At 42.1% G+C, this 21,393-nt stretch overlaps 1 protein-coding gene across 7 annotated transcripts in view; it reads right to left on the minus strand.

Annotated features, from left to right (window-relative positions):
* Positions 1-21,393, minus strand: part of KLF7 (KLF transcription factor 7) — a 150,375-nt gene that overhangs the window by 90,923 nt on the left and 38,059 nt on the right. The gene's annotated exons all lie outside the window — the stretch shown is intronic.

Below are 21,393 nucleotides of genomic sequence, written 5' to 3' on the forward strand. Positions count from 1 at the left end.
AAGCAAGAAGAGGAGGAAGACGAGAAAATGTGGAATAAAAGAGAAAGAACAAGAGGAAAAAAGAAGATGATTATCTCCCCTTTTTAAAAAAAGTGAAATTTCCTCATTAAAACCATCAACTGTTTTGTTGGTGAGGGGACCAAAGGTTCAGTGCCTGGATGTGTTTTTTTCCTTTGTAGCCCCTTTCTGTTGATGTTTTTCTGGCTTTCTAAGCAAAGAGGAAACCTCGCCCATTCCTGTAGACATGCATTTATGACCACATTCTCCTGGCCAATAACCCTAAGTGGCTCCTTTTGGCACCTCGCAAGGGTGGAACGTCAATTGGATCTGGTCATCAAGCTGCTGCTACCACTCAGGTTGAACGCTGGCAAGTTCAGAGAGGGCTCCAGGGCAAAGCTAACTCATTAAGGACAAAATGTGCAGGCACATTTGACCTTTGGAAATCCAGCCCTGGTTGGAAGCTTCCAGATTCAAAACAAAAGCTCCAGGGCTGGAAAGAGAGTTGGAGGAAGCGCACTGTGAGTGCTGGCCCCATCCCCCATACATTCCCCTGTGACTGAGAGCCTCATAAAATCAATAGAGCAGCATTATTAACTCCGCAATATCATAACAGAAGGCTTTGCTCTCTGCCTCGGTGGAGAGCAAAGACGGCAGAAAGGCAGGCTGGCTCCAAGGGAAAGGATGCCTCATTAAAGGCTTAACTCTCAGGAGGCAAATGCGTTTAAGCTCTACAGATGAAGCCAGTATTGATATAGCACCTCCCCCACCCCCATAAAAATCTTGCCCTTGGTCAAGGAGCTGTCATAGTGGAAGGAAGTACAGGTAGACCAAGCTAGGTCTGAATGACAAAGAGTTATTGTTTAGTGTAGACTTCCAAAAAGTCATGCCAGGAGGCTAACCCAAGGCAAAAGTTTCAAAAACATCATACAAATGTTGAGTCACAAGTTGTACAGCATCCCATTGCTGCTAACTTTTCAACTTGTTTTCCTGGGTCACCTACAAGTACCAAAATGAACATTTTCCAATGTTTTCACCAGAAGAAAATACAGAGCTTTTGTTATACCTGCATGGAAATGAAACCACCAGCCCTATGCTTGTGTCCCTTCCGATTTGCTTAGGACTCCCAACCAGCTGGGAGTCACTGCTTCCCTCTCATAGGTCACATGACCGAATTCAACTGCCTCTATCACCAAGTCAGTGTCAACAAATCTCATGCACACCCGATGAACAAGGTTCATTTCATGCTTCCCTTCACATGAAAATGTACCTTGGTCTCTCCAGTACCCTGCCACCATCCCTTGGTAATGCCAGTAACTGTCACTGCAAGGCTGAAAACTGGCAGATGTTAAAGGTAAGCAAAGTTAAGATTTCAGATACATCTTTATCCCCAAATCCTTCTCCCAATCATGCAGATCCAGCAAAAGTCTTACTGCTGTTAAAGTCACTGTTGCCTTCAGCGTCTCTAATTCCGGCATTTGATTCTAGATAGAAGGTTAAGCATCCCCTGTTGCAAATCATACTTACATCAATTCAATCCATTTGCTGTTAAAGAAGCATTACTCTTCCCAGAAAGGTTTTTTTTCCCTTTAGCTATGTACCAAGCCAGAATCAGACAAATACGACCCGATATGTTTATCGATATTATTCACATCACTCAACAGGACGCAATGGCAATTCACCAATCCTGAGGCAGAACTTAAGGAACAGAATGTTCATCATATCTGTATATTTTTAAAACTGCCACCACTGATGACCATAAGTTACCTACTGCTTTTTCATATACAGATTTTATAAGGAAGTGCTGTACAGTAACATATCATTAAAGCCTTAACTGACATGCTTAGTCAAAATCTCTTGCCTGCCATGATTTGCTGTGTGACGTGAAAAGACCCATTAGCTTTTCCTTTTCTTTACTTCCCTCGTTTTTTTTCCTATGAAAGGAATAAAATAAATCTATTAGAAAAAAGAGTTGAGGTTAAAAAAAAACCTTTAAACAAAAATATACTTACTCAAACAGTAACAATACATATAGGATACAGAGCATGACAACCTCTTTGTTTAGCAAGGTTAAAACTCCAGCTACATACATAGAAAAGAATTTATATACCCAGGAGGATACTAGTAATATATGAAATACAGGTGTCCAAAGGTTGTAAGTATCCTCAACCCAAAATGTCTGTTCCATTTCATATTTCCTTTTTGAGTGGTAACTATACACTTCCAGGAAAAAGGTTTGAGAAGAACATTTTGGGAAGTATATAAAAAAGCTATGAGATGAATAGGAAAATTCCTTAACTATTTCAGATGTGACTGGGAAAGTCACTGAAGAAATGTTCTCTCCTGACGCCCTATTCTTTTCCTTATATGCCAATCACAACGCACACATCCACATGTATCTATTTACCTTCTGGGTCCACCTCTAGACTCTAAGCTCCATGACAGCAGGGACAATATCTGTTTGGGTCACTACTACATTCTCAGTGCCTAGCACAATGCTTGGCACATCAAAAGCTCTCAAGGAAGGAAGAGAAGGAGAAAGAGAGGAATTAAATGAATAAATTAAAGAAAAAGAACCAGAAGAGTGACATCACTAAGATGGTGATATAGGTGGTTCCAGACTTCACAAGAAGAACAACTAACAGCTATTCATGGACAAGACATCACTGAGAAAATCCTAAAGAAAGAGAACCAAACAAAAATCAAGAGGAGAAATGAAGCACAACTACAAAACTGAGCATTCCCTACTTCTTTCTCAAGAATCCTGATGGTTTATTGCAGACGAGTGTGACTGTTCCAACTCCTTCACCCCTCGTTGGTGGATGACAAACTCTGATCAGCAAGGGCCAGCTGACTTCAGGGACTAGGAGTGAGCTCTGTTCTGACGTGAAGTGGCCAAGAAGAGGTAAGTGGACAGGTGGATAGGTAAGGGACAAAGCAGTCTCCACAACCAGAGTGTTTTGGAGACACAGGATTCTTCTGTTCTCGTCTCTCCACCTCCACCACTCTTCTGTTAAGGCTACCTGCCTATAGTCTTCAAATTCTTTCCATTTTCACTTGCACGGTGAGGTCGGGGGAATTCAGGACACACTAGAACCGGACACGCTCCGGGTCGCTCCCCTTCCCTGACTTCTCCTCCTTCCTTTCCGGCCAGTGGGCCTAAGACAATGGACCCTTGAGCCCCGCCCCTCAGTCAGACCAATGTAAAACTGTCACCCTGAGCCCCTCCCCTTGCTGTGCTGGGCTTCTCCCTGCCCTCCTCTGGAACTCCACAGAGGCACAGGGCTCCCTCTTCCAGAAGTAAATATCTCCCAGGACATCCTGGAAGTAAAGCTTCCAAACTTCTTTTTACTTCCTTCCCTCACTCCTGCCCAAGAAAGAAAGTGATCAGTGATACTGGGATAAAAAACATTAAGAAAAGAAAAAATACTGGAGCCTGTGCTCCTCTCTTGTTGCCCTGACCTCTTCCTGGAGGGTTCTGCCACCTGCCGCGGGGGAAGCACTGAGGGGCCAGGTAGGCAGGCAAGGCTGCCAACCTGCTTGCTGTTCTGTGGAGCACACACTTCCCGTGGATGGGCCCGCCCACAAGCCGCCAGCGGGAGGGCGACAGGAAATACTGGGAAGCCAGAGTGACATCGCACCGCCCGGCGGGGTCCAAACACAGCTTTATCAATTTTTACACCTGATATTTAACCTCTCTCTCTCTGGTTCCCGTATCTGTTTTCTCAAATAGGTTAGGGAGGGGAGAGGTGGGGTTAATTTATTGGCCTCACTAAAATAACGGCGATCATGGTATAATTATAGACAACTGTCAACAGTCCAAATTGTTGATAATTATTGATCTTCTCAAGAGGCTTGGTATTTTTTAAATGAACATAAGACTAAAATATATATATATATATAAAACACGAGGAAAATGTAAGTGGCCCATCACTCCATCACCAGGATTGTCTTAAAAAAATTAAAAGTAATGACCACATGTGAAGGTCAAAAACATTTAAACAGAACAGAAAAGGTGTAAAATCTCCCTTTTCTATCTCCCAGCACCCTCTCCTCCTCCTCGAACTGTCAATGAGTACTTTCGTATATCCTTTTATTTGAAATGTTATGCATATCAGCAAATAGACAGCTTTATTTCTTCTTTTTTCTCATTTACACAGAACGTAATTGGCTTTTCATTTTGATAGCTGGGAGGTCCCCGGTAAAAAGAGGCTGGGGAGGGGATGGCCTGGATTCCTTCTTGATTCCCCCTCTGCCCCCTGCCCACAGCTCCCTTTGCCCCACAAGGACATCACCCTGCTTTCCAAGGTGTTCCCTCCTACCACACATGCCCGACTCCCTCAGAGCAAGTGCCTCAAAATGAAGTAAGTCATCTGATAGCTATAGAATAAGACGTCGCCACTGGGGGAAACACGGGACTCTGTATTGTTTTTGCAACTTACTATGAGTCTATAATTATTTCAAAATAAAAAGTGTTTTAAAAATGAAATAAGTTAGCACTTGACTGGGAAAGCCACAGTGGAGGAACCTGAAAGCGAGAGGACAAGGAATAACAGATGGCGACAAAGCTCTCTGATAATATAATGTGCCAGTGCCAGCCCCAGCCTCTGCTGCTTCCATGGTGTTCACTGGCCAGGACTATAGCATCAGCCGGGTCTTGAAACATCTTAGGATGCGTTTGATTTTCTTTAAAGAACAAAACAATGTTTTCCAATAAAGCTGTTTGTTGCAAACTTGAAAATGTTACCACTAGGTCTGAAGCAATTTATGTTTTTTTCTTAATAGTTGAGTGTGTTTCTATCCTCTTTTTAAAAAAAAATCAAAACTAAACTTTAAAAGTACATAAATATTTAATTTTGCAGGGAAAGGTATGGCTCTCCAGATGGGGAGTCCATCCAATTCATGATCTCAAGCATTTTATGGCCACACTTCCCTGCAAATCACATTGATGGCAAAAATCCAGCTGCATACCTAAGTGTTTTGTCACATTCCTGACCCCAGAATCAAATTTCTCATGTGGGAGGTTGAGCCAAAGGTATGTCCTGACAAACCCCTACAGAAGTAGATTCCTGTCCCTCTCCATCTCCACTTCCCCTTGAAAGTCTGCAGCCACGGCAAACAGGCAGCTGCGAGCTTCAGGGACCCCCTCCGACTCTACCTAGGGTGAGGGGAGGGCCGTGGCTGCCATCTGACCCAGGCAGGCAGAACAAGAGAGGCCCGTGCAAGCCACCACATGGGCTGCTCCCAGGGCCATCGAAGTTGCAAGCCTTCGCTTTGAAAGAACGTAGACAGACGGAGTTACTCAACCCCCCAAAACAGGGATGGGCTAAAACCCTAGTGGCCTCATAGACAGTGATCCAGATGCACCCTCATTTCCACCAGTGCTCCAGATGAGGCAGTAGGAGAGTGGGCCTTTGGACCTGACACTCTGGGCCCCCAAATTCTTGTCAATAGGGCACCTGTCTTAAGCAGCATGGAGATCTGAGCATCCTGAGTTGAAGAGTTCATGGAGCTTGACCAACATAGTGTGGTCCTCATGTCAGAGAAATCAACCTCCCTTCTTATCTACAGTTACCTCCTACCAGGGTTGTCTTGGGCAGGATAAAAGTCCATGTCCCAGAGAGCACGCATGCTGCTCTGTCACTCCAATCCTTGTGTAGCATAAGCTGGGTTTCCCTGTAAGTCAGCTGAAAGGTCCTGGTAAGTCCAGGACTTCCTATCCAGGCAAGTCCCCATCTTCTTATCATCAAACAACATGAGACAGACATTGTTAATGAGTCATTTTAGCCACCCCAGACTTCCACTTGCAGAAGCAAACTGTCCCCAGGGTTCTCCTTTCTATATAAAATCCAAACTTCCTTCATCCTTGGGCACCAACACACATACACACACAAATGCACACAATTGTTTCATGAGTGTGGTAAAATATTTTAACTTTTAAAAATTTATCTTAAAAAATCAATTAAGCTAAATGTATTATCTTAATCTAGTAGTTCTGACATACTATAAATTATATACTAAGTTTACTTTTTCAAAATTTATTTAAAAGCTAACACACACACACACAAAGAAATTAGAAATTATGTCCCCACTTCTAGAAAACCAGTAGGAAGATTTTTCAAAGTGCCATAATTAAGGCACAAGCAATAGCCCCATTTGAACAAGTAAGAAGCTACTATATCCCTGCTGAGAACACTACACAGAAATCATAAGGAAGAAGCAAGTCAGCAAGGAGTGCTAGTTTAAGGTTTGAGACTAAAGTCTCCCCTACCACAGAATAGAAAACAACAACATTATATAGCATATGACAGTTTACAAAGCACTTTCACAGCCATATATCATTTGATTATAAGAATCCTATTATTATAAACCCCATACTGCAGATGGGAAAATGCAGCTTAGCAATTTGCCCTGGTTTATACTTACAAAGTCAGGCCTAATTCCAGTTTTCTGACTCCAAGTCCCTTGATTTTCTACCACACCAGCGTTCCTCAAACTTCATTTCATTCCACCTTCATACATTTTTACCAAATCAGCATTCCATCTGTGTAATCATTTCCCTATTATCTACATTTTTAACTGCCTCACTAAGGCATTATGTATTAAGGCTGAATATATTTTAAAATACTCTTCCTGTAAATGTTCATCAATAAAAGATAATCATAAAATTAAAAACAATAAAGCCAAAATGATATTATTAACTTTTAGCTGAATGTTTGCCTGTCAAAATCTCTGGGTCTGGGATCTATTGTCGGAAGGAAGGAAGGAAGGAAGGAAGGAAGGAAGGGAGGAAGGGAGGGAGGGAGGGAGGGAGGGAGAGAAAGAAAGAGAAAGAGAGAAAGAAAGAAAGGTAGGAAGGAAGGAAGGGAGGGAGGGAGGAAAGAAAAAGAGGCAAGAAGGAAGGAACAAAGGGAGGGAGGGAGGACAGGACAGAGAAGAAGACGGAGGAGAAGAAAAGATTATCAAGCCTTAAAGACATACTACCACAAAGCTGAGTCTTTCTCCTTGAGTTAGTCAGAAGGATTGAAAGAAAACTAAAAAGGGAATAATAAGGCCTCCCAAGGTGATTCTGTTGTTATTTAACGCTGTGCTCACGAAGCCCTTGGAGTGCAGCCCACCCTTTGAGAAGCACTGCCTTGAGCCATGCCACACCATGCATTGTGTTAACATGAGAATGCATTTGAAATACCGAAAAGGGATAAATTGTGAGTTTGGGATTAACATATACAAACTACTATATATAAAATAGATAACCAACAAGGACCTACTGTATAGCACAGGAAACTATACTCAGTATCTTGTAATAGCCTATAATGGAAAAGAATCTGACAAAGCGTGTGTGTGTGTGTGTGTGTGTGTGTGTGTGTGTGTGTGTGTGTGTAACTGAATCACTTTGCTGTACACCTGAAAGTAACACAACATTGTAAATCAACTATACTTCAATAAAAATTTGGAAAATAAATAAATAAAATATTGAAAGGGGGCTCACATTTCTTGATGGTCCAATACTCGCTTGGACTTAAATAATGTTCTCTAAAGCTCAGGCAGGTTACCCGCAAATTGAGGAGAAGAAAACAGATTGCAGTGAGATGTCTAATGGTCCTCAAATTCTAATATTTGTAAAATTCTAGTCTCTATGAATAGGGAGCATAAAAACAGAGATCATGAATGCAAAAACAGGAGGAAAATGTAGGCAGGCACATCCTGGATAGGAAGACAAATGGTTTGCATTCCGCTTCTCTTTCACAGAAGAACTGTGCAAGGACATTTGAAGTCCACATAATGTCTTTCTTTCCTTTTTCCTTTTCTTTTCCTTATTTTCTATCTTTCTTTTCTTTCTTTCTTTCTTTCTAGGGATATTTTTTCAGAAATATTTTAATAGCTGCCAATTCACCCAGTAAGATAAACAGCTGTTAGTTTAAAAAATTAATTAATATATATATTAACAAGATAATGAACCTGGACCTTTACTTAACACTCAGAGTTTTTAAAAAAGAAAGAAAGAAAAAGTAATTGGAGATTGGAGAAAAGGAGAAATACCCCGCATCAAGTAACTTAATGGAATGACAGGGGTTTTTTTAACAGGAAAAGAATGACCCTGAAAATCACCAGCTGGTCAACCTAAATGATATCCTTAGTAATATCAGGGAGCCAATACAAAAGAATAAATTTTTTTAAACACCCCTAATGTAGACTAGCATCCTGAAAGCATTAGAAAATGAAGGCCAAGTGCCTTGCTGGCAGTATTTGAGTGCCAAGCGTAGGAAAAAATGCAAATTACTTGATTCTCAGGAAAGTACCTTATTATAATTCCCTGGAGTTCTTCACACAAAAAGCATCACTTCCTCAGCGAAACAAGTCATATAAAATCTACTTCCACACAAAATAAGCAGTTAAAGCAGTTAATGGGGTTCTGTACAACATGCTTCTATGTCAAGACTAAGAAACCTCAGAAATGGTTACATGTTTTTCTATCACAAAAAGGAGTTTTTCCCACCACTGACCAGTTGGGTCTCAGGAGTGACAAAAGAAACAGTGACAATGGCAGTCATTTGTTAATGAGGGCTGTTAGACCAAAAGAACTTTTTGTTTGGTATTGTCCCATTTCACTCCCATTTCCACCAAGAAGAGGCCGCAAGCTCAGGAAACTTAGAGTCAGTTTCCAAATTGGAAAATGTTGCAAATACCAATAAGTAATAAACATGCTCTGCAGACACTGCTCAGCCCAGGCAGGGAGAGGGGTAAACCAGATGGTCTTTTCCAACCCAGATTTCGATGATCTACAACAGAACCTGGATGACTAGGAGAAATTGAGAAGCAATTTGGAATCTGCTTTATAAAACAGAATCCCAAACAAAGACATTCAACAAGGTAGAGAAATCTAAAAAGAAATGAAAATGGATTCCAAGTAAGAGTAGTAATCAAGCCAGCTTGAGACTGATAAAGAAATAAAGGTTGTCCCCAAATCACAGCGTTTTGGAGGGGAAGGTGACTTAGAGAGCTGCCAGTCTGGGGGTCACAAACCCAAATGCATGCTCACCTGGCCAGAGATCAGAAACGAAGCGAGGTAGAAATAGCGGAGACAAGGTTAATTGAAGAGTGCATGATCTGTCTAAAAGCATTCCAATTAAAAATAAATTGAAATATGTATGCTGACCAAATAAAACAGCTCTTGAAGCCAGTTTAGCCCAGGAGCTTCCTGTTGGTATCTCTGATCGCTGACTATTCCTAACTCTACGCTACTATATACACATGAGGAAACTGTGGACCAGAGAAGTCACATCATTTGATGATAAGCACGGAATAGTGTTTGTAGGTAGCAGAGCCAAAATGATAAGATTATATTACACACTGAGATGAAGTTAAATAGAAAAAATGAAAATGACATTAAGGTAAAAATCCTGCATGTCCTTGGATCAGGTACTAAGTTCACATGGGTTATTCTTTCAGAGGCCAAATTATATTATCATCTAGCTAAACACAAAGCTTCTGAGAACTGGGGGAAGATGTATGCAAGGAGAAGTTGTACCAAAAAAATAAATTAAAAAATCCTAAGTAGTCAGAGTCAGATATTCAATTTTTCAAAAACAATTGTTAAATCCATAATTAACTTTGTCACAATGGTCCTGAGTAAGATGGCAAATGGAGCTCCTGACTTCCATTTTCCAGACAGGAAAAACGAGGTACATAGAACTCTCACGGCTTTTTTTTTTTTTTTTTAATGGATTCTTTAAAGTTACATGTTCAAGGTTCCTTCTAGACACTCTTCAAAGAGCAAGGTAAGGAAAATCCTTTCCATACTTGGTACTGGGGAAGAGTACATTTTTAAAAATTGGATAAGTTTAAGACTCTTTTTTTAAAAAGTGAAATTCCAAGGGAAAAAAATCTCATTGAGATATATTAAGTGGTGTGAAATCTTCCTAGGAAATCCATGAAGTGCAGAGAAGGATGAGAACATCCTCCCTTGGGGCAGCTGGAAACAGATGAGACAAAGAACTGGAAACCTTCTTTCTGGGAGCCCTCCCTCCTGCCAGCCAATGGGACCTTCCTTCCCTGGATTCTGTGTGTCTAAGAAAACACAAATACACACTCCTCAGAAGGAGGAAATGCAGTCTGCACACAGGGCTGGCATCTCTAACATAAATCTCCCCATAGGTGCTGGGCTAAACCTTCAACATGAGGAAATAATATTCGAGTTTTATAGCAGCATAGGCATGATTCTTCCCCCTCCCCCATAAAACTCGCAACATGGAACAACCACATCAAATTATTGCTTTTCAGAGGCCAATTCAAAAACACCCACTTTACCACAGAAAGAATATTCCTTGTGTATGTGATTGCTTCCATTATGTCTTATTTGAAGGGGGGAAATGAAATAAAAATCCTATCGGAGATATTTATAGATCTCATAAAACCTGATTCACTCTCATAAGCTGCTGTAAGCTCAGTCATCAGGTAAGGCAGAAAAGGCAGGTGTAGTAACCAGCACTGTATTATAGTATATGTGCCTAATTCTGGCTCGTAAAGAAAAATAACCGCATGCTGGAAAAACTTAAGGGAAGTAAGTCAGAAGTAAGACTGGAAAGAAAGGGAACGAGTTGGACATTTGTGTGAGCAAGTTAAGCAAATTCCAAGGATATCAAAGGGGGCTGAGTTTTGGGGACAATGGGTATTGCTAGTATTTCCCCACTTCTACGCACCAGTGACTTCATGAGAGCTCTCTTGTGGGATGGATAAAGGAACACCATGTCCAATGCCCAGCATTCTCCCTGGCCTGGCCTTTCATCATTCACCTTCTCTTAGACATTCCAGAATCACTGGGATCTTAGAGAGACCAGTGATACTATTTAGAAAGAGAGCATTGTGTCACTCTGCACTGTTTTCAACAGGAGGAAGGATGGTTGAAAACGGGGAAGGAAAGAGCATTTGTTGAGTGGATGCCATGTACCAGACACTGGGCCAGAGAGCCAACATGCCTGCCCTTACCTAGGCATTATTAACTCCATTCCACTCATGACAGAATGAGACTCAGAGACGTTAGGTGACTTTCTCAAGGTTCCAGCTCTGTCTGATTTCAAGGCCTCGTGTAATTTGACTACTACAAACACTACGACATTAAGGAGCCCTAGCACAACCCAGTTCTTTTTCAGATGAGAAAACCAAGGCCCAGAAAGAAGACAGACCAGAAAGCTGTTCAAACCCAAACAGTTCCACTGAGTCCCAGGCCATGACCTTTGGCTCTTGCCCTGGTGTCTCCTGCCTAACTAGGAGTCAGTATAAATGTAAAAATTTGGAGTCCTGAGCATACTGCCTGGGTTTGCATTCTGGCTCAACCACTTACAAGTTGTGTGACTTTAGGCAAAGTCATTTAATAACTCGAACCTCAATGTCTCCATCTGTAAAGTGGGGATAAGAAGAATATGTATCTCACAGGGTTGGTGTGAGGATTAAATGAAATGATGCACATAAAGTGCTCAGATGAGATCATCTCTAGGAAGTATTTGACAGATATTAGATATTATTATGATGCTTATTATGATAAGAGGCAGAATAGCCAAGTGGAAAAAAGGAAGAGGGAAGTGTGTTCCACCACTGGTTTTGCAACTCATTTGCTTTGCGGCCACATTAAGACAACTTGCTTAATCTTCCTCTGCCCCAATTTTCTCACCTCTGAACGGGAAATTCTGTAATACCTGTCCGTTCCTTAGTTACAAAAAGAATGTGCCGATGACAAGAGGTCCTGAGCAAAACACCCTGAGCCCTTAAGAAAAAAAGTTCAATACAGATGTTTGTTAGACTCTCACAAGCCAACATGAACATCTCCGTCACAGAGGAAATCATATCTTGGTCCATATCAAAGAAAGCAAGGACCTTGATATAGGGAGGCAAATGCACAGGGGAGGGCTGAGCCATCTTGGAACGCAGAACGCAAAGCCAGAGACGCAGTCTGTCATTGAGCAGCATCTCAGGGAGCTCACTGGAGAATCAGTCCTGCACGGAGGCCTCCTCACAGAAGACATCCTTCACCCCTTAGGCAGGAACTGTGCTCTATTAACAGGCTCTACAGTGGCCATATGAACAAACACTAAGAGCTCAAAAGGTAGGGCTGGGGCAATCTATTTCCACTCCTTTGTGTGATGAGCGAATTTGCCGCCTCTCCAAAAATAAGAGCCAGCACTGTGACCACGCCATTGAATTCCTGCTACCTCGGCTCTGCAAGGTGAGTGTGAAAGCGGGGTCAGGAGCAGGCGGACACTTCCTTGCAGAGCAATTGCTCCACAGCTAATTGCCATTTTCACGGCCGGGTTGAGCTTTCCAAAAGATATCCTTCAACCCTAAGCTCTGAGCTCCTCTCATGATGTTCTCTCTTGCCAACCGTACCCCCATCAAAGACAGTTTATAGATGAAAGGATGTAGCTACAGTACATACATTTTTGCAAACATCACAGTTTGAAATAGAGGCATTTCTAAGGCTTCTTTGTGAACATCGCCACATGCCCACAGTCATTACCACAAGAGCTAAAGCCTTCTATGGATGAGGAGGCAGCCTCCTTGCCTGAATGTCCTCAGCGGCAATTCTTCCACAGTTTATTTTTGCTCCTCTTACTAGAAACATGGGTCCTTTGAAATTCTTTATAAACAGAGTCTACTTGCAAACAGTGAGGTCAGAAAGAAATATGTAGAGCTGCTACCTAATGCCTATCTGGCATCATCCAACAAATGTTTGTGCATGCATCCATCCCTTTAAAACCACAGAGCAGGCTGAGGTAAGTGGAAAATCATGGTCGAGAGCTTGCTGAGAATGAATTATTTGAAGCACGGCATGGTTGGAGTTTAATGCCCACCACCACAAAGGTACCAGAAATGGAATTTGACCAGGTTAAGCAAACCTCTAGTGGGTCATAGGAAATGTGAGCTAAATGAGAAACACTTTAGGGTAAGGGAAAGTAAAACAAGGAAGATGAAACAACACTTGGACAGTTGCTATTAACCGAGGAGCTGGATGAAGTACATCCACTGTCCTGCTTTATTATAAACCTCTATTACACTTAGATTCCAAGTTATACAAGAAATGAAATATTTCCATATAAGTAGTAGCCACCTGCAACTCTGGTATCTCTGATATTAACCCTCTATAGATTAATGGCTCAAAGCCTTGGCTGCATATTGGAATCACCCAGAAGCTTTATAAAAACACTGAGGGAGTTCCCTGGTGGTGCAGTGGTTAAGAATCCACCTGCCAATGCAGAGGACGTGGGTTCCAGGAAGATCCCACATGCCGTGGAGCAACTAAGCCTGGGCGCCACAATTACTGAGCCTACGATCTAGAGCCCACGGGCCACAATTACTGAGCCCACATGCCACAACTATTGAAGCCTGCACGCCTAGAGCCCGTGCTCCGCAAGAAGAGAAGCCACCGCAATGAGAAGGCCACACACTGCAACGAAGAGTAGCCCCTGCTCACTGCAACTAGAGAAAGCCCATGCACAGCAACGAAGACCCAAAGCAGCCAAAAATAAATAAATAAATAAACAAATAAATAAATAAAATAAATTTATAAAAAAACAAAAACAAAACGACACTGATACCTGGGTTCCACCCAAAGGAATACTGATTTAATTGGTCTGGGGTGCAGCCACAGTTGTGAACCATTACTACAGACATAGTCAAATCTTAAGTCACATCATTAAGCCCTAAATATCTATTGAGTATCTACCACGTGCAAGGCTTTCTAAGAACCTGAAGGGTTATGTATTAAAAGTTTATTATCAAAATTATAACCAAGGCATGGACTCTGCTCTAAATCATGCAACCTAACTGGAAAAATAAGGCAATGGGGGAAAAAAAAGAAAAGAAAAACTATACTACAGGACAAAACTGAAAAGCATCATGAGGAAGTAAAAAGTTCTACACAAGAGTATAGAAACAGCAGCAATTACTGTTGGCCAAGGGAAAGCGAGGGAGTTTCCTGGAAGATGTGGCAACCATCTGAAAGTTAAAGGATGGGTAGAATTTGGACAAAGAGACTCAAAGAGGAAGAAGAAGGAAAAGGCTGAAGGAAATGACATAAATGAAGAGAGAAGCAGGAAAAGTACAGTCATTCAATTTGGATGGCGGTTACCGCACATGGTAACAAAGGGGGAAACTTGTGACTACTACCTAGACCCAGTCTTGGAACATCGTGACTCTTAGACATTTGGCCTCATCGTATGTAAAAGAGGGCCCCATTGACAGTTTGGAGCATGGTGATGGAGGCAGAAAGTCAGTCCAGCTGAGGTGATGGGGCTGCCCTGGGGCAATGGCAGAGCAAGAAGAAAGTGGTAGACCATGGTGACGTACTGTAAGAACCAAATCAATGGGATTTTTCAACCAATCAGAGTGAAGGGAAAGAGAGGAGCCAAAGATGGCTGGACCTTCAAACCTGGATCACAGAAGAAAGGTCAACTCAATAAAAGAAACAGGGAAGCCAGGAAAGGGAGGAAAGAAGTTGACGAGTTCAAGCTTTGGGACATATTCAGCTGAGGTCTTCATGGGACAACCCCAAAAGCCTTAAGTGTCAGCCCCAGGTTTCCAGTTCAAAAATGTGGGCCTGAAACTCAGGAAAATATTGGAGTTGGAGCTGTAGATTACAGCTTTGAAGAAATAAAGAAGTTGACGTGTTCAAGCTTTGGGACATATTCAGCTGAGGTCTTCATGGGACAACCCCAAAAGCCTTAAGTGTCAGCCCCAGGTTTCCAGTTCAAAAATGTGGGCCTGAAACTCAGGAAAATATTGGAGTTGGAGCTGTAGATTACAGCTTTGAAGAAATAAAGAAGTCTCCATTTAGGAAAAAATCTTCAGTTTCTAAGATCTTAGAGGTGAAACCAATCTGTGAGCCAAGTTTCAAGAGAGAATTTTTACCATCATAACTATACTAGAGATTGGGTGGAGAAGGGCCAAAAGTCACTGAGCAGAGTGAAGAGCACCCTGCGTTTCCTTTCCTCACTAGGGACACTGAAAATTGAGCCTTGGCTTCACCCTCCCACCCCATAAGGACTTTTTAAAAACCGCACAGAAGTTGTCTCTCTTCCCAACTGCTTATCACAATGTGCAATGTTTTTTGTTTAAATTTGTAAAACATTACAACCTCACTGCCCATCCAACCCTCTCAAGAAATTTTAAAATACTTCAAAAGAGATTTTTCTGAATTGGCACATGATAACTGCTACAGTTTCATGCAGTCCCTTTGTTGGCAAGTTGTCAGAGACAAAGCATTTCAAAACTTCGCATTTGACGCTTTCCACATAAAACCCCAGTTCTATCATCCATCCAACTCCCTACCACATACATCTCAATGCACCCTTCTTACTCTCGCTCCGTTTGTTATCATTTAAGTGACAGCACTTTTTTTCATAAGGCTGGAGTTGCAATTGGGGGCTTTTATTTTGTTTTTTCAGTACAGTGTACATTTTCCAGGTTACCACACATTATTAAAAATGGAAAAGAGATTAAATTACACACATAAGCTTTCTCCAAGATATTCAATATCTTGGTTTAGGGCCCAGACAATTCAAAAATTCCATGTACTAGTATTGTTCAAAGTAAAATGGGGGTTTTCTTGCTTCCCTTTAAGGGGAGAGGGGGAAAGAGAGAGGAGGAAAGATGAGAAGTGACTCAAAGTATATTCAGAACAGTGTGATGAAAAGCAAGCAAACTGATTTGGGCATCTGAAAGAGTACTGGGCCTGGGACCACCATCCATGTTAACAACAGCTGGGTGACCTTGGAAGGTTCAATGCTTCATCTGGCTTCAACAATCATTTGGTCCTAGCCTAGTGTTTTAGAGTTAAAGAAACCAAGACCCTTTCAGGATTTGAAATTCTAAAATTCTCTGGGTCTAGCTTTGGTACAAGGCCTGGGGCTTGACTTTCAATATGACCTCAGGAAATGTCAATAAACCCATATTCAGAAATAGATATTGCATATGGCTCTACATTAATTATTTTAATTACCTATAATCATTTCCGAATGACACAGACATGGATGCTGTTTCCTGGTCATTATGGACATGCGTATTCATTCACACTGTCGACTCATCTGCCCTAAAAGGGCCACCAGCCCCATTACACCATTAGCTAAAAAAGCCTAAGAAAATTTAGTAAATCTCAAGTATGTTTTATAAACAAGGTTGTAACGAGGTGGGTAAGTACAGAGAGGCATGGGTCAGTGTTCAAATACTGGACTTAAAATCTCTTTTTTTTTTGGCAACTGTGTTCTAATACTGTGTTACTTAATTCTGAACATGCTCACTCTCCCCTACTGAAGTCAAGCTCATAGAGGGCAGAACTATATCCAATTCAAATTCGCATCACCCAAACAGTATTTTGCACATAACCAGAGCAAAGGAATGAAGTACTGGCGGTGAAATATTTTCCATATTTTAATATAAACAGAGAAAAGCCCACAAGGTGTGACTGACTGCCTCTACCAGCTCAGAGGCATGACCAATCTTAGGTAAAAGCCTGTTCCAGTAATGCTCAGTCAGGAATGGTATCACTATGAAATCAGAAGTCACTCCCACCTCAAGCAGGCTGATTCCGGACTGATCACAAAGCTGCTGCCGACCCCCCGCTGTCCATCTCTATGTCACGCATGTGGTGGATGGGGCAGCTGGAAGCTGCTCTAATGGAGAGTGCAACGGACACAATACACTTAGCAGGACCAAGTTCTCAGGGTCACAGCAAAATGCCAAGTGAGGAAAACAAAAAGGATTCAAGGCAGGAGAAATGATTCTCCAAATTAGCAGCAGAAAATGAAGGCCAAGGAACAAGAAGGGAGAGGAACAAGATCATGACCGATCTTAGGTAAAAGCCTGCTCCAGTAATGCGATATTTGATTTGGGGAACACTTAAATTAAACTAAGTAAGGATAGCTTCTCACGCGGGTGCTCTAAAATGAGCACACAATGTAACTGGGAGGAGGAGTGTTTCTTAACTTGTGGATGTTGCATGTAACATTAATGATTAGATGCTGCATCTTGCTCCACCGACTTTAACACCATTAGTACTTATAGAGCTTCCTAATCACTGTACTAGGTAAGATTTGGCAATTTGGGTTAAAATATTTCCACCTGTTTATGCTAAGCAAGCACTCAGCTAATTTGGGGAAACAAAGGGGTTTATTTGTAGAGAGATAAATCTCCACCCCTCACCCTTCTGGCACCGCTCAGGTTACGTTGGGGAGCTGTCCTAAACTTTCAGCAAATCCCAATTCCAAACATACATGCTAACTGATAGATTGAGTGAACCGGAATCACAGAGGCGTTCTCTGCATTCACCAATCATGGAGTCCAGCAAAGGTGATTTAAAACCCCTTGCACGCTACTGACAAACTGCAGAGATAGCGGGTGTCTACCACCCGATCTGGCCAGCTATCCCATCAACATGAGCCAGTTCGGACTGGCCAGAGGAAACTGTCTTCTCTCCCAAATAAGCACACAGTGCTTTAATCACACAGTGATTAAAGAAGACTGCATTGCCTTCTCGTACTCAAAAAGTTAAAATACAGGAATTCTCTGAAGGGAGAAGAATCTGAAGATTTATAAGAGAATGGCTACTGAAAGCTCCATTAGGACCTTCTCTAAACTATTCCCGTTCAAGTGGAGAGGCAAATAGCCCCCACTGGCATTTATATTTAGAATGGGCTGGGAGAGAGGAAGAGCACATTTTGAACGCTGAAGGTCTCTGACATACCCATACATAAATCATTTCAGGGTGAGGTGTCACATCTTCTGCTCTGCCCTTTAAATGGATTGGACCCCAACATCATATCCTCCTCAGGGTAGGGAGTGGGGGTGGGAGTTTCATGGAGAACAAAGAAGTCACCACTTCCTTTATCCCCCCAACTAAAGACAGATGTAGTAAAAACATCTGCGTTGTAACATTCACTCACTTCAAAATACCAAACTGCAAACAGGTAGACTGAGTGATAATGTTTGAGAATCCCTAAATCTACACAAAGATGTATCTATTAAAAAGAACATGGAAATTAAAATTAAAAAGAACATGGAAAGGCCAACTGTGTGATAGATGGCATTCACATGTGCTTTCATTTGTAAAGCTACATTTATTGAGTGACTGCATCCTTATTTAGAAAATCTGGAGAACAGGGGCAGTTCTGATTTTTTTTTCATCTATCAAGTCACTGTTTCAAATTTAAAAAAAAAATAGAGTTATGGTAACTAAAGAGCACACAAATCACATACAAAAAAGAAAAAAAAAAAGCCAGCTATTTTATCCTTTCAGTGTGGTTAGCAAGGCTCCTTTGTGTCTACAAATTTCCCTGGGTGGTGCTGTTGCCAAGAAATTCTAATTCATGACAAGGTTTTCTGCAAATTGGGGACAGAGGCAAACCTGCGGATGCAGGGACCCTACAGTTTGCTTTGTCTTTCTGGCTGAGACAGCACCAGGCTGCTCGGGCCTGTAGAAGGCAGTGCAAAGGCAAGATCCCAACATAGGAGAAGCGATGTAGCTCACAGATCAAATCCCATCCCTTGCACCATGAGGCTGTTCTTGGCAGGCAACCATTTTTGTAAGTTGTCCCCTAGAGATGCTTCATACCAAAGGCCCTTGTAAAAAGTGTTTCAGGGTGCCTGAAACCAAGATGAAATTGCAGTGTTATGGGGACGCTGTAGTTCTTACAGTAGCCAAGTATGCCATTAGTTTAAAACAATGGGGGAATGGGGGAGGAGGGAGGAATGTTCTATGATTTATTTGTTTCCAGTAGCAGTGGAAAATTTTCTCTGAGCAAAAAGGAGGCCTGAAACTGACCCCATCTGCCAATTATGAATCAGCATTAACAACAAGCATAATTCCATAAGAGTTTTCAAGTAAACATACCATGCTCCTCAATGGCATGAAGCAAAGCTAAGTGCAAATAGAACATCATTACTTGACCTGCACTCATGAAATAGCAGTCTAGGTATAAAGAATATATCCAAATTCTAAAAGTCTTTGTAGCTTCCCAAAGAAAAATAACCATCAGTATTGTACCAAATCCTCTTTTATTTCCCAAGTCAGCAGTGGGTCCAGAAAAATCATGATTTCTAATGGCAACAAAACTCATGAATGGGTCCCCCTTTATCCATCATCAAGTGGTACCCTATACGCTACTCTTAGTTTCTGTCCTACCTTTGACTTTTTCCTACTTTTCCTCAGACAGCTCTTGGAAATTTTCCTTCAAGTTTCCAAAGAGCTTAAGGCTGGTAGCCTTAAGAGTTGTGCGTCAGCTGAATTCCATAAAATAACAGACCACATAAGCACAGTGTAATTTACAGTTATATGACAGGCAGGGATGATGTTACTTGGGCCAAATGCTTAAGTATGCAGTCAGAGCCCAGGAATGGAGAGCTGTTAATGTAGGATGTCCATCTGGATTTAAAAATTACACCAACAATGGTTTTCATAGTTGGAGCTGTATGAGGCTCAGACAATATTGCCCAAAAACCCAATGTCAAAATGACGACCCCTGTGACAGGAGGGCCATGACAAGCTCACTGACTATTAAGCAGAACTATTATCCCAGACTTGAGTTTAAAATAAAAACTCCAAAGAGTCCATCCTTAATTTTCAAATGCACAGATGGTCTTGAGTTTATCATCCAAGCCACTCTGTTTCTTACGAATCAAATCAAGACTACTGGAATCTCTGGACTTCGCTCGTCTCCTCAAGGTACACTGTTCACTTTCAGGAGTACATCTAATAACTGCTCCTCATTTGACCTCTAAAATCTGATTACCCCAGAGCATCAGGAAACTTCCTCCTGCCTGGGGTTCTTTGTAGCAACCTTCTTGAGCTGATTTGAGCACAGGAGCCTTAAAATTTCACCATGTGATGGTTGATTTAGAACCAACAGTTGCATATAACCACACTCCCCTCCTTTATACTCAGAAGAGGCAAGAGGGAGGGGGCAGGTAGAGGGAGGAAGGAAGAGACAGAGGTTGGAGGTTATGTCATCAGCATGAACTGGGAGGCACAGTCACCTTTACAGAAAGCATTTGTGACTACAGAGCCCACAGAAGAAAGCTCCTTGGAACGATATCTCATTTAGGACCGCGTCCTCACAAGTTATGTTTCAGTATGGATTACGAGCATGCCTCTGAAAGAGCTTGGCAAAGGGTTTTAAGCTGAGGGCAGTTGGCAGTAGGAGAGGATTAACGCAAGAAACAGGGGGGTGAATATTTATTTGCCCACAGATACAAACTAAGCTAGAGATGCCCTGAAGGAGGTGAGATGAAGGATGAGGTGGGTGGGAAGCGGAGAAGGCTTCTAAGGAAACAAAAGATCCAGTACATCCTCTAATTATCAAACCAATGATGTTTCTTTACAGATCTAGACCTTCTCAAGGATGCTCTAACCAGATCTAGAAAAGCAGGTTTCCTCTGGAGAGGCCTTCCCCCAAAGCAGGCTTTACTACTGTGAAATCTTGAACCAAACAAAGTTGTGTGATTCATCAGGAGGGAACGTTGTAACAAATAAAGCCAACTTTCTTCCCTCCAACCCTGCTTAACAGTTAGTCACAAACAAGGGCTGCCTTGGGCAGGCTGACTAAATCAACAGATTCTCTTCCCTAACCTGTCTAGACAGTTGTTAATAGGCAACCGATTCAACACCAGTGGGCTGACAGTGTGAAATGAAGACTATTTCAGAAAATGAAATTCTGGCAACCTTTTGGTTTAATTAGCATGTGAAATAAAAGCAGGAAAAAGCTCTAGTGAGACCCTTCGTGAGATAGTCTCATCAAGGATGGGGGAAAGGATGCACTGGAGAAATGCCTTCTGCTAGAAACATGTGAGCTGTGCGTGCATTTAGGGAAAGACAAAGTCAAACACATCTGCCAGCATCCTTGGGCAGGAATGTATGTGTGGAAGCACAGACACCAGAGGCCAGTACCTGGAGAAACTCCAGCCTCGAAATCAGGGGAGAACAGCAACTAGCAACAATGGTACACAGGATAGGCTCCTTATACCACAAGCCAAACCTCACTCGCTAAAGCAGCAACTGTTACATCCCAGGCTCAAACTGGCAAATCCCGCTTTGTATCCTGTCGGAGGAAATTCAGCCGTTCATTAGCCTTAACAAGCTGCTGTCACGGAGCAGAGAAGTTACATGAGCAGCCACACACCAAGCCTCCTGCCGCCCGCCCCAAGGGCAAGCACGTTTCTCGCAGACGGATTGTGCACGTTCACACTTCCAATGTGCAAATCCGAACTGTCTTCTTGCACGTTCCGTGATGCACACTGTAGAATTCTGAAAGAATGTTCGTGTCCCTCCATCCCCACCCACCATCTTTCCTGCAGAATGTCCCCTCAGCAGCTCCTAATCCTTACTGAGAAAACCACTGTTTCCGCAGCAGATCT

Source organism: Orcinus orca, chromosome 7, assembly GCF_937001465.1.
Source record: "Orcinus orca chromosome 7, mOrcOrc1.1, whole genome shotgun sequence".
Taxonomy (NCBI): Eukaryota; Metazoa; Chordata; class Mammalia; order Artiodactyla; family Delphinidae; genus Orcinus; species Orcinus orca.